We start from the raw sequence: 14908 nt of genomic DNA, 5'->3' as shown, positions 1-14908 counted from the left end.
TAAAGTGAGATGTATTTTTTCCCATCTAATTCAAAATTGGGCATATTAAACTTAAAGACTGTTTCTAGCGTCTGTTCGTGACAGGCAGAGCTCCCTAAGGGGTGGCTGCCTTCAAAGACAGGTAAATGAGGGCCCATATAAAACAGCCACGTATTGATGTTGTAGTAAAATTCCAGAAAAATACATTGGCAGACAAGTAAATTTGTCACTAATAATTTAATGTAATTTCCCTAAAATGGAGGTAATGTGTATTCGGGGACTACGCCCCCAGGGTTTACATCAAATGTGCGTGTGGAAACGGTGAAATAATATTTTTTTAAGCATAGATGCTTTGTCTGACATGTTGGTTTATGGTGAAATTATTCTTCCAAAATGAAATTGGGGTGGAGGGAAACTTTAAGTTCCTAGTCTGTGGTGTCCTTCCACTTCCAAATCTTTCCTGGTGGTGGCTGAGAAGCAATGACTGACTGGAAGCCGGGGACGTTTGTTTGCTTTTTATTTCCCCCTTAAAATGATATACCGCAATTACCAAATATTAATGAACCAATCATGTAGCAAATAGTATTTCCCGTGTCACTCTGAGTTATAGAATCTAATATTGGGCTCATTTGAAACATTCCAAAGTTGCATATTTTTTTTCCCTTTGCAAAGTGACAGCTCAAATTGTGTTTAGCTGCATTCATCCAACCACGGGCAAATCAAGTATAAAAATTTCATTTTGTCTAAGTGTTAATGCAATTTTTTTAAGCTCATATCCCGGGATGGCTCACTTTGTGCCATGCAGGGTGATATTAGATGCTGCTTATACACTATTATCAATTATATTACATGGTCTGAGAAAATTTTAAAATAGGACCGGGGTAAAGCCCAAGTCATAAAATTCCAAGAAAGGAAAAACACAAAGCAAGCAAGCAAGCAAGGAAAAAAAAAATCTATTTTTCATCTGTTTCTAGGGTTTCAGTGTTTATGTTTATATTACAAATAGGCTGATTTCCAGCTATAAATCTGAATTTCATTGCTGCTATGGTGGGCTTAATATACAAAGAGACCTGCAGTCTGCAGAGGTAATAAGGACAGACACAGCTGCCATACACTCGGCTGCTGCGTGGAAGAAGCTGAGACCCAGGGTCAGGAGCACAGGGAGGAGCAAACGAGAACACTGGAGGGGAGGGAAAGCTGCCCCACGGTAGACCCATCGAAAGGGTGAATTAATATCAACGTCAAGATTCTAGAACGTCCATCATTTTTCTACAGAATATTGACAGAGTGAAATGAATTCAGCAGACAATAAAGAATCTATCCCCCAGAAGAAGAAGAAAAAAAAAGAAAAGAAAAGAAAAGAAAGGAATCTGGCAAACACCGACTTCATAAGCCCATCTCATCAAGTGTGTGAGCTAAATATGCCTAGCAAGGAAGAGCCAAATTAAATTTTGTGGACGGTCACCGTAAGATGCCCCCTCACCCCACTCACCAGTCAAGGGACCCCACACTTCCTGATTCCTTACCCCAGATAGTGAGGGTTAACTATTGCCTCACGTTCAAAGACATTTCTCTCTCCCCCACATCTAGCCTCACACCTACTTCCACACGTAGGACAGATGGAAGTGTAGAAATGAATGCTGAAGGAGATTTAAAAAAAAAAATTTTTTTTTTCCAAAGCACCAATTATGGCTCCATCTTCATGGACTCAGGCCATGGAAAAACTTCATCTTTCTGATTGTCACATTTCCGGTGAACGCTCTACATCCTCTGCGAGGCAGGGGGAGTGATTTTTATTTTAGGTACCTAACAGAAAATGTCTGGATTCTGAAGTCATTTGAATACAATATAACTGCGGCGCTATGAGAGACACCGCAGCATGCCGTGCGCGCCTTATTTACTCAACCAAGCCACCGCTGGATCTGCATCATTGGAGTTTATAAATCAAGCACGGGAAGCGTGCTCGACTTTCGGAAAGCTGCTGTTTGCACAAAGCTGGTTATGTTTCCCGATAATTCAGAATAATATTTGAAAAACCCTCTCTGCCAACGAGCAGGCACACGCCTCACAGTGAGACAACGGTTCACACCTGCCACGCTCGACGCATCTGTACCTCACAAAGTTTAGATGGAATAGATATAACTTGAGTTTGCCTTCAAGTTCAGGATTCTGGTTTAAAAAAAAAAATCTGTGAGAGAATTAAGACCTGGCCTTCCAAGAAATCTAGGAGGTATAAGGAAGGAAAGTAAAGACTTTAATTTCCTACAATAGCATTGAGAGGAGGGACCAGTCACATCCATATCTGGTGAGACGGAGACAATAGTTTCACATCATTTCCCAGCTTTTCGTAGTTCAGATGAAGGTCCTCAAGCAAGCCTGATGAGTCCAAGGAGAACTCGTGGAACCCAGGAGGGCCTCTTCAAATGCAGAACCAGATTGGGTGAGGTTAGGGTGGGGCCAGGGGTTCTATATTTCCAGTCAACTCTGAGTGATGATCAGAGCTCATGATTCTGAAACCATTGGGCAGCAAAGTTCTCAGAGCTGCCCCCTCTTCGGAATATGAACACACTCAGACCATGCTAGCAGAGAACTAAGTGATGTAGGTGGCAACTTGTAATGAGGATGGATGCAGATGAAGTGGAGACCCCAGATAACAGAGTCATGAAGGAAAAACACCCAGCCCGCGGTGGCTTTGAATTCATTTCTTTGCACAACAGGTTTTTAACCTCTTCGTGAGAATCTTCATAGGAAATGTGCACCAATATTTTTCAACTTAAAATTGGAAAATATATTCTAATTTGAAAATCTGTCTATAGGAACAGATTTCTAAGTATAAAAATTATTTATGTTATTATTATACACACACACACACATAATAACAATTGAAGAAAAAAGAGGCTATGAATTTAAGAGAGCAAGGAGACTACAGGAGAAGCTAGAGGGGAAGAAAGAAGGAAATTGTATAGTTACATTTTAATTTCAAAAAATAAAAGTAATTTAAAAGATAGAAAAATGAAATTACATGCAGACACTTATTAAATCCCATGAACTGGAGCCATCTATAAGACCTAGCCAATGTAACCACCAAGGGATAGGTTAGGGCCCTTTGCCCCCAGTACTCTTTCCACTGTGATTCATCCCTTCCTTCCACCTGATAAATGTGCCTCATTTTCTGTGTGTGCATATCTGTATATGTGAGGGTGTACCTGCCTATGTAGGTGCATACCTGTGCATACCTGTGAAGGTCAAAGGTCAACAGTGATTTCTTTTTCCCTTCTTTCTCCACTGACATTAAAAGGAAAACAGTTGCTATCATGGTTATCAAGTAGAAACACATACCGCCTTATTTGGCTTTGAGACAGGGTCTCTTACTGCACCTGGAACTCATCAGTTGGCTAGACACTACAGTCAATGATCTGCAGGGTCCTCCTGCCTTTGCCTCCTGAGCACTGGGATCACATACAACCCCTCATGCCCAGCTTTCTACTATGTGGACACTGGGACTCCAAACTCTCAGGTTTCCATGCCCATGCAGCAAGCAGTCTACCAAGAGGCACATGCTCCCTACTTCTAAAGTAGTGCACTCTTGCTTTAAAAGGCTCAGCAACACCTTGACCTCTATCAGCTTCCTATCCCTCTCCATTATGGTGAAACTCACACCTAGGACTCTGCCCTTCACTCGATACCATGGCTTGCTTTTGTTTTCCAGATGTTACCCCTAACTCTCATGACCTCCCTTGATGTCCAGGGCAATGGATACTAACTGAGCATTGATGTTATGCCAGGCCCCATATAGAATGTAGGGATCAAGGGTTAAAGACAGACACCAGAATGACTTTGCTCTTATCTAGTAGAAGCGTGTCCTAAGTTCTAAAGGACATAGGAGACTTCCCCCAAGAGAATGCCTAAACAGTGGCAGTCCCACTGAAGAGGAGAGGACAAAATAAATACAAAGACACAGACAGAAGCCATAGCCAAGTGATTAGGTGCCCTTAGAACCATGATTCCTGGTCCTGGGGGTTCTCTTCCCTGCAGAGGGAAGAGGAGACGAACCAAAGAGATGAACAGAGGTCACAGGTCTTATTCATACTCTGATGTTAAAAGACATCACCAGATTGGCAGTTGAGCCACCAGTGTGCTGCTACCTTGGATAAGCTCCCAAGTTCTCTCAAGAGATGAACAGAGAGAAAACTGCTGATCAGTCTATGATTCTCGCCCTCTTGAGTGAACTATCTTGAGGTACGCAAAAAAAAAAAAAAAAAAAAAAGGCATCTTCTAAACTATTTATTCATATAAAATGATCACTCCTGGAACAGCTTGGTGTGATTTTAAAAAACATATATATTTCACAAGTGAAATTTAAAGTATTCAGAATAAAGGAGTAGGTTGCAACGCTTGAAAATTGCAGGTGCTTTGGATTTGCATCTAATCGTTTTACTTTTTATCATGTGCGTAAGCATGGAGTGTGCATGGAGCTCAGAGGACAAATTGGTGGGGTCCGTTTCCTCCTTCTGCCTTTTCATGGTTCCTGAGGGTTGGAGTCCTATAGCCAGGTTGACACAAATGCCTTCAGCTGCTGAGCCATCTCATCAGCCCCTTGCTAGGATGCCAGAGAGCAGGTAGCAGTAGAGAGGTGGCTCTGGCATGGTAGGAAGACATGGGCTGTGTTAATACTAGACTTGGGCATCCTCAGAGCTAATGGCACATATCTAGGTGTGTGCTCATGGGTGAGAAGACTAGAGGAGAACCTGAAGTGATGTTCCTCAAGCCATATGTACCTTTTGAATTTTTTCTGAGACAGGGTTTCTCTCTGGCCTGGGATGTGCCAAGTGGGCTACACCAACCGGCCAGCGAGTCCCAGGGGTCTTGCTGCCTGCATCCTGAGTGCTGCGATTACAGCCATGTGCCACCACTCTTGGATTTAAATTATTTAACATGGATTCTGAGGATTAAATTCATGTCTTCCTCTTCGCAATACATGCTCTTAATACACTTAATGTAATCTCCTCAAATCCTGTATGTGCACTGGGAGGCAGAGAGAGAGTGTGTGTGTGAGTATAGACAATGCACATGAGTATGTATGTGCCTGTGTGCGTATGTATGTGTGTGTTCATTTTTAGTACGGTAATATTTTTATGTTTTCATTGAAATTATAATATAATGGCATTTCTCCTTCCCTTCCTTAAAACTCCCCTCTACACTCCTCCTTGCTCTCAGCACTCTTTACTTGTTTGTGGGGTTTTTTTTATGTTTTTTATTTTGTGTGTGTGTGTGTGTGTGTGTGTGTGTGTGTGTGTGCTTTAATTATTTTCTCAGGACTGGAGAGATGGCTCATTTACTGCTCTTGCAGAGGACCCTGGCTCAGTTCCTAATATCAATGTCAGGTGATCCACAACTGCCTAGAACTCCACTCCCAAGAGATCTGACATCTCCGGTCCTTCTGAGCATCTGTTCTCCTGTGTACACACCCACAGGCACATGAACAAGCACACATGTACCACACACCCATACACAGTTAAAAACAATAAACAAATCTTAAAAGTTATCTTCAACAGTTTTAAAATGATAGTCCCGGGGGTTTGAATTATGGATCTACTTACAGGAAGAAAAAAATTTTTGTATGTCTATTTTTTTAAGATTGAAAAAATAATTTTCTGGACAGGGTTCCAGCCAGCAGAGCTTGTCTTTGAACTTTTGTTAGTTTTCTGTATCAGAAAATAGGGACCAAAGGGAGGAGAGGAGAGCCAGATCTTGTGAGTACTGAAAAATTAATTTATCTTAATTCTTAATTGTCTGTGTCCTCTCCTGCACCCAGGCCTTCGGCCTGATATGACTGTGTAGATGGGCAATAAACTCTCTTTGATGCCAGCTATAGCTTCTGAGAGCACAGGAGTCTATTTTATTTGTTCTGATTCATATCATATTCAGCCTCTGAATTTCTTGGTTCATGGTGTCTCTACTACTGCTTTCAATGGCATTTACGTTCCCTAAGCAACAATCCGTGAGAAGCAAACCTTTTTAAATAATGTACCCCCCACCCCTCTCTGAGATAGAAAGAATCCTACCAGGGACCCAAGAAGCAGAGTACCAAGCTCAGCCCAGTAGATCTAAGAATGATGGCCAAGCAGGCCCACGGAAGGAAGGGGTGTGTGGCTGTATAAATCCTGACGCAGGAGGACAATGAATTGCTAGCGCACACACAGCTCCATACCTGCTGTCACACACTGTAATAAACCCCCGCTGCTGTTCCCGTGACAAAGTTGATCCCAAAGGATAGAAAGCAGTGATGGGGACTATAAATCTAGTCCAATTCCTTCCACCTCCTGTGTGGCAGGGTGTGTATGTGAGCGTGCGCATGCGCGTACACACAAACAAGGCCGCCAATACGTAAATACAGAGCAAGCCGCAATCCATCTCCCACGACACACCCTGTTTCCACTCCTGCTCTGCGTGTTGCCTGGAATATCATGTGGTGTTTGGAAGGGCTGAGTTTCCCCAGCCCTTTGTTCAGTGTGAATAACTGGGGCGTCAAACTCCAACAGATTCAGACATTTTCTTTTTCTTCCTCCCTCCTTCCTTTCTTGGGGGAGGCTTAGCGTTAAGAGTGGCTTAACGTTTTCCAAGCGACCAAAGAAATATGCATGCCAGAGGATGGCTCACAGGAAGAAGATGGAGGCTGGGGACAGGTACTAAAAGACAAAAAGCAAACCCCTAAAAGATCAGTTGGTGTGAAATAAAGAAGAAAGGAGAAAGAAAAGTGGGGCTGGGCAGGGCAGGGCCCGGACAACATCCCAGTGCCTCCTGCCAATGGAAGGGCCATCAAGAGTGTATTCAAGTTGCACTGAAAGTCCCGGTGGTTTCCTTCCCTAGCTCAGAAATTCTATTAGTTAGGAAATACAATGGGGCTAACTAAAAAGGCCCAGGCATTGAGACAGGTTGCATATGACATTTGAAGTTGGTTTGAACCTGCTTGTTCTTTTTTTTAATTAAAAAAAAAAAAAAAACAAGGTAATGGAGAAAATGCTGGAGCTTTTAAGCAGCCTCTTGATGTAAATGAAAAAAATAAAAACCACAACAACTTTTATTTCTTTGTAGCATTTGGCTAATGAGTTACTAAAACCATCCACAGCTCATCCATCATTTCCATTGTGGAGACTCAAGCCCGCTCTCACACTAATTGGTCTAGACAGGTGTCATGATATTTCAGCACACCGGTGGAAAAAAAAAATTCAGAGGTTCTCTTCTGTGAGTCTAAGAGGCAGACACTTTGGAAGATGTTAGCCTCCCTTCAACCTTCACATTTAACAAGAAAACCCCAAGCAAAACAACAATCTCCAAACTTAACTCTACCTCAAAAACAAAACAAAAAACCCTTATTAAGTCCAAAGCAAAGTTGGAAATGTCGCCACCTGGAAGGGAAAGACACCCTATCCTGGAAACGTATTTGGAGAAGTTCACAGTCTCTATTGTGTCTCTCTGTATCGACAGCCAGGGAAATCAAATTTGTAATCTCAGTGCCAGCATCACTTTGTCGTAAAGAGATTAAAGACTATTTTATATTAGCATGTGATTTCAAGGCCATTCCTTGTCTTTTTGAGCAACGGATGCCACCAGACCCTGGGCTATTACAATAGAAAGGAGATCAGCAGGAGAATTAGAGGATCGTGGACCCGCCACCACTTTTATACCAGGAATAATAACAGCTCGTGAAGTATGTTGAAAAGTTGTGTTCCTGCCAAGACATGACATAGGCAATCAGCTAAATTCCACTGGGGTCTAGATGTTCCTTCATAAACTCAGAGAAGGCTCAGAGTACCCGATCTCAGTTAAGGACCAAGTAACAATTCAGCTTTTAATTTCCTGGCTGTTGTCAGGAAGCATCACTGTGTGTGTGTGTGTGTGTGTGTGTGTGTGTGTGTGTGTGTGTGTGTGTGAGTGTGTGTGTGTATACATATACATATATAAGAAACGGATGGCCATGCAATACACAAAGAGTCTCCTGAGAAAGAGAGGATGACACATATCTACTCAGCCTCCTTTGTCTGTCTGAAGAGCCTCTTGGCTGCTGCAGGTTCTGTGGTCCGGCATCAGGGATTTCCCTGAATATCTATCAGCGTTCCTCAAGGTGAAACAGAGGTGAAAGATCTGAACGGAGAGTTCTGAGATGCAGGCACTGGGTGCTTAATTCTCAGCATTGCCGAGAAAGCCAGAGAAACTACAAGCTAGGTCTTAACCACACGTAGGTTTTAGGGAAGGGTTTCACACACACACCCAAGCATCCGTATGCAAACCATTTGAAAGTCATGTGGCCCATGGATATCAGGAATCCTCTGTGAGTATTAATTCTCTTCTCTGAATGTCTGAAAAATATGTATTTTTCTTTAAGAACTTGGGATGGAGTATTCAAAGCTGCAGGTTTCAAGAAAAATATGGTTTGGAAATGCAAGCTTCCAACCAGAAGCTTCCGTAACTGGAAACATTTTATCTCTACATGGCTAATCTCAGCTATGCCTTGTCCAAGATATTCATTTTTTCTCTCTCTCTCTCTCTGTGTATGTGTGTGTGTGTGTGTGTGTTTTAGACTCAGACATAACATAGGTTACAAGACCAGAAGCTCTCTGCATATGAAGAAGTGCAACATTGATTCCTTTTGTTTCTTTGGGGGGTCTATAATAAAATATTTTACATCCCCCAATCAGACATAAGCCTTATTTGTTTTTTAAAGAAAAGCAAGTAAACAATTTTCCTTAAAAATGTCAACCTAATTTTTAAAATGAAGATAAAAGAGGTAAACAGAAAGAAAATGGCTCCAGGACAGGCTTCCAGTGGGGTGGGAAATGTTTGTACTTGAGAGCCTGCAAACAGAATAAGAAGAGATGTTATGTGCACTTCCTTCCTTGATTAGCAAATAGCGAGAATAGTTTATGTGCTCTTAGAAGGTGAGGGGTAAGCAGGGCATTAAAGAGAAGCAGAAGAAATGGTTTTTGTTTGGAAAATGTTTCTGTGCAATTGGTAGCAGGGACCACAGGTAGCTTCTACAAGGTAAAAATTCAACCAATTTCAAATTCAAACACTGGTAGAAAATGAGATGACTCTGTAGCCTTCACGTGGGTTCTTAGTGTCCCTAATGCAATGGATGAAGCCCTCAGGATGCAAGGCGGTCAGGTTTGCTACTTTAATTTCTGTAGTTTGTGAAATCATCTAAAACAAAAAGGCAGCAAGTAAGTACAATTCTGCAACTGTTGCTAAAAAGTTACCGCTCAGCCACTGGACAGCTATGAAGAGTCATAAAAAAAAGACATAGAAAAGAGACAAAGACCCACTTGGAAGGAGTAGGGACTGTGAGTAACCAAGCACAGGGATATCTTCAGACTCGGGAGCAACTTCAGAAATACAAACCAAATAAAACAAATAAAAGATGGACTTTGTCATCTGCCCAACTAATAAATGTTTTTAGAAGAACTGGCCCAACCCAAGTACAGAGATGCAGGAGGAGGAGGAAAAGGATGGGGGAGGAGGGATGGGAGGCAAATGCCCAGGTACCAGGATACTGCTCACCAGAGCTTCTCTGTACAACTGAAGAAGTCCTTTTAGCAGGGAGAGAAATGTAGCATTGTCCAGTGCTGGTGGCTGTGACTGGGGTAGGAATGGCTAGGGCCTTTCTTCAAACACTGGCAGCTACCATCAAGGCCTATAAAACGGCTTTTGACTGCAATACCACTGCTCAGAGTATCCTCTTGGAAGAAGCTCGCACAGAAACCCACATTTAAGAGCAGTGATGTTTAAGCAAAGCCCCATTCCTAAGAGTAAAATATTTAAAATGCGGCATGAGTATGACAAACAAGGAACAGAGCAATAATCATATTACATGTAGAGGAGGGGCTATTATGAAGTGATTAAAATAATATTCCTGACATTTGTATATATAAAAAATATATATCAAAACTGGCTGCTGTGTGATCAAAGCCGGGTACAAAGATCTGGCCATATGTGTGCCTGCAGACATGTACACTCACAGAGATACAGTTAGACACATATTCTCTATAAAGGTCAGGAGCACATAAGAGGTGAGGGTGTGATTTTTTTTTTTGTAATGAGAAATTTGGAGCTGAGTACCTTCCATGGTGGAGGGGAGACTCCTGCAAACAGTTCATCTTTTCCCTTCTGGGAAGAGGCAAGAGTGATCTTGTTCTCTTCTTCAGGAAAGTTTTTACTTCCACGTAGTCGATGGAGAGAATTTGATGACATTTAAGAAATGGATGGAGAAGAAGCACCTTTTGAAGGGCAGATGTAGGAGCAGAGACGGCAACTCAATACTCTTTTTAAAAAATCATATATAGTTTGGTATGAAAACTTTAGCTCCACCAATAATATCCCTGATATTTGTATATATTAAAAAAATATCAAACTGGCTGCCATGTGATCAAAGCAGGCTACAAACATCTGGCCATATGTGTGCCTGTAGACATGTATACTCACAGAGATACAATCACACATATATTTCCAAGTAGCTTGTGTATTTATTCAGATGTTTTATAGATATAGCTCCTGCAAAATAGAGATTATAAATGCACAGGATTTCGTGCTAGCTTAATTATTTTAACTCATTTTTGCATAGGCAGACCCCTTTTGCATAGGCAGACCCCACGAGTTAAACAATAGCAGACTGGGGAGTGGAAAGATGACCCAGCAGTTAGGAGTACCTGGATGCTCTTGCAGAGGACCTGGGTTTAGTTCCCAGTATCTCCATGACAACTCAAACCTGAAACTCCACTTCCAGAGCATCTGATGCCCTCTTCTGGCTTCCTTGGGTACCAGGTGGATTTGGTACGCATATATCCATGCAAAACATTTATATGCATAAAATTAAAGTTAAAACATTTTAAAAAGAAGTTTGGATAGGTTCTTTATGGTCTCCATTGAAGCCACTCGCAATGGCCTATGGGATCTCTGTATCTTGGGCCATCAGCTGATGAGTTTCTCAGAAGAAGCAAGCCCTACCAAGTCAGGGATGGGAACACTATGTTAGGCATAAAGATATAAGCTCAGGTCCCCTGAAACCTGAGCAGTAATATAAAGAATGCAGTTTCTGCCTTCCCAAGTCATTTCCTTTACAATTGGCAGGGTAACAGCATTAGCATAAAATCAATACTTTGAGATGATGGGCTGTGCTGGTAGAGGTGGAAGAAACACTTAAATTTGCAAACTATGGTGGTTTTTTTTTTTTTTTTTTTTTTTTGGTCCTGGTAATCTTGTCAAAGTTTCTTCCCTCACACACAAAAATAATAAATTCAGGCAAAGGTCTTCATGCCATATAATTAGAAAGAGAAGCTCAGAAAGTCCCTGTAAGGGAGGAATGAGGGATGTGCTCAGAGCGCTACCCAAATGCTACTCAATCCACTGGTGTTGATGCTCTCCACATCACTCAGATAGTAACTGCTCAACCTCATTCCAAGGCATTCCAAGGCACAAAGAACTGTATGTTAGACTGCTCGACCCAGGAGGTAGCCCCTTTGAAACCACACACACACACACTCTCTCTCTCTCTCTCTCTCTCTCTCTCTCTCTCCCCTTTCTCTCTCTATCTATCTATCTGTGTGTGTGTGTGTGTGTGTGTGTGTGTGTGTGTGTCTAGACTCAGCCCAGAGTCTTCCTAAACTATACAAGAGAGAGCTCACCAGTAAGGGGGCTTGCCTAGCATGTGCAAGACCCTAGGTTGAATCCCCAGCAGCTTCAGAGAAACCATGTGAAGGGAGCTAATATATGAGCTTACCACAGACTTGACAGGGAGATAGGAGATGAAATGACCTTGCTGTTCTCCTATCTCTAAACAGTCTCCTCTGTGGCTTTTCCTTTCCAAAGGTGCCTCCCCGCCCCCCCCCCCCCGGGATCTACACTGTTTCCCATTGACCACAAGCTAGTCCATCACTCTTATGAGCCGCCTGCCCACATCAACTACTCCTCACCTTGGCTGTCTACCCTTTCCCCCTTCCATCAGCAATGTTGATCAATCACTCCGTTGATGTGCTTACCAGTGAAACTGCTGTCTATCTCACTTACTTCCTCTGTTTATTTCTTCAAGTTAGGAGGAAAATGAGATGTGAATGATTCTAAGAATCAACGGAAAACAATAAACAGCAAGAGATGAACTAGAAGATTGGGGGGAAAGCATAAATCGGTATGAATCGGCATGAATCCATAAGGAGGACCATCCAAGAAACTATTGATGCAGGCAGCTACTGAACGCACAGTGGTGGAGTTCTAGTCTAGCAAATGGGTGAAACCACAGAAGAACATGAGAAGAAACAATGTAGCCTCCAATATGTATACAGACTGTATACTTTAAAGTCTCAAATCAATAGGAAATGCTGCTAAAATTAAACAAATACACAGGAGTTAGTGACTATTGTTGGGGGGTGGGGATGAGATTAAAGCTATGTTTTATCCTTTCAAAAGATAGATTGGAACAATTCTATGTCTAACACTGTGTTTAATGTTAAGGCAGGGTGGTGGGTACATGGGAGGTATCACTTTACATTTGAAACATTTGAAATCTACTGTTACTTAAAAATTTTTTTTAAACCCAGATTCTGTGAATCTAGAAAATTTGTAGATGTAGAAGTATGTCTACAAAGATGTAAAACTGAAAGACATGGAGAGAACAAATCAGAAAACAACCCTGCATTCTTGCTAAACAGGCAAAAGACTGCATGTTTTGAAACAGTATAACATGGTGGGTATCTAACTGGAAAGAAGACAGATACTTGGTTTAGGCAGTTCAATGAGAAGATATTAATGAAACAGTTTAGAAACTTGAAACTACTTACAGCTCATTTGATAAACACAGGCTGTGACTGTAACACAATGCTGTGTCTGTCTGTCTGTCTGTCTCTCTCTCTCTCTGTCTTTCTTTTTTAGGACTTAATAATCTACATTCAGATAGGGTCCAGGGAGAAAAATATTCTCACACCTCCCCATATATTATGATATGAAGTTGTAGATTACATATGGAAGGTGGTAGGGAAATATCCTTCAACAGTCATGAAATTAGCTGGAAGTGGTGAGTCACTTGTCAGCCTGGGCTACATAGCAAGACCTGTCTTAAGAAAGAAAGAAAGAAAGAGAGAGAGAGAGAGAGAGAGAGAGAGAGAGAGAGAGAGAGAGAGAGAGAGAAGGAAGGAAGATTGTCCGCTCATAGAGCTTTATTCTATAGACAATCATGAACTGAACTATATATAGGAAGCCTAAGGAGGAAGCTCAGTGGGCAAGAACATTTGTTTCACAAGCATGGGGACCTGAGTTCAAATCTCCATGTATAGTTTAGCACATGGGCACATAGGAACTTTCTATGACAGGTTTCTTTTTTTCACGCCTGAGGTGAATCGATTTTTTAAAGCAAGTAAACACGAGAATATACTTAGTTGCTGAGCACTCTGTATACAATGGAGTATCAAAGAGAATTAGCAGAGACATCAATGAAGCAACGTAAGTACTTCAAGTTTTTCCTGTGTGTGTGTGTTGTTGTTGTTGTTTTAATGTTTATGGCATGAGGTATTTTCATTTGCACTTTGGCTCTAGGTCTTTAAGTGAGCTCAAATGTCCAAATTCTTAGAGTTCTATTTCGTAGACGAGTGAGTGTTACACAGAATTTACTTTTAATGGGCATTTGTGAAATAAGTAAATCCATTATAGCCGTTGGTGCAGACAGTTCTGTTGCTGCTGGCTCAAGGTTTGTGTTTCTCAGGGAAGCATGGCTCTCTGAAAGCAGAGCTATGTGTAATTGCCCCTCCCTGGGTCCCACCCTAAAGCACAGGACACAAGCAAAGGTTTGCTAAGTGAGTTAACAATATATAAGGCCAATGGGTCACTTCAGAAATGGGTGTTTACACACATGTTCCCAAACACGAGTCCAAAATAAAGGCATATCTGAAACCACACCAAGGGTATAGGTTTGATGTCTGATAAAAGTAACAGACAGCATCTGAAAGAGACAAATAAAGAAGAAATTGTTTCTTATCAATTTAGTCCAGGTGCACAGTGATTGATTGAGTCCGAGGTTTGACTATAAAAATCCACACCAAATAAAAACCAGGAGACAAAATCTGTGCCCTGCTTCTTTGCAGACTCCACTTCCTTCCCAGCTAAGAACTGGTCACGGAACATTCTAGAACCTCCATGCATAGCCTGTTTATCCCACAGCCACTCTGGCTGTTATTGCCCTGAACCAATCGCTGGGTAGCAGCTCCTTTGCTTAGACATCCCACTGGCGTATGTTGTCTCCTTGATTTTCTTCCTCACTGTGTATGCAACAGAAACCACTAATATGTTTTGGAGATGATAAACCCATTTGTCTACAAACACAAAACTCCGAGCCAAGACTCTCTAAAGCTTGGCTTTATGGCGGCTCCAGAGGGCTCCCCATCACTGAACATTTTCTCATTGGCATGCTCTTGAGAGCACCGTGGTCTAATCATATCCCTTCCTGAAAGTTAATATTAAAACAGGAACATGCCACCTTACCAGGCTGCGTGTGGACTGGTGGCGAGGGCAGAATGAGAAATGAGGCTTTTTCTCTCGTCAGAAGGCAGGAGCCTTCCCTGTACAAATCCAACTGCATGAGAAGCAGCCATGAAGGCAAAATCTTGTGGACCTCCAGTTAAACACAGCAGAATAAAAACGTATTTGTCTCTGCTTCCTCTCCCGATCCCACCAAAGCAATCAGCATGAGAGAGAATAACAACAAACAGATCGTGGTAGTAAAAGGATTTGTTTAAAGGTAAAACCCATGAGGAGAAGGAACTTGGAAGAGAGGTGAAAGAGCAGGAGAAAGGCGTATAGATCTTTGGAAGAAATGAAAGGGAAAGGTAGTGGGGGAGAACCTGCCTTGGGAGAGCACCCAAGCTTATGCAAGTCTCTGTCAAGAAGGGAG

Source organism: Mus caroli, chromosome 8 (assembly GCF_900094665.2).
Source record: "Mus caroli chromosome 8, CAROLI_EIJ_v1.1, whole genome shotgun sequence".
NCBI classification, from domain to species: Eukaryota; Metazoa; Chordata; class Mammalia; order Rodentia; family Muridae; genus Mus; species Mus caroli.
This window is presented reverse-complemented; position numbering follows the sequence as displayed.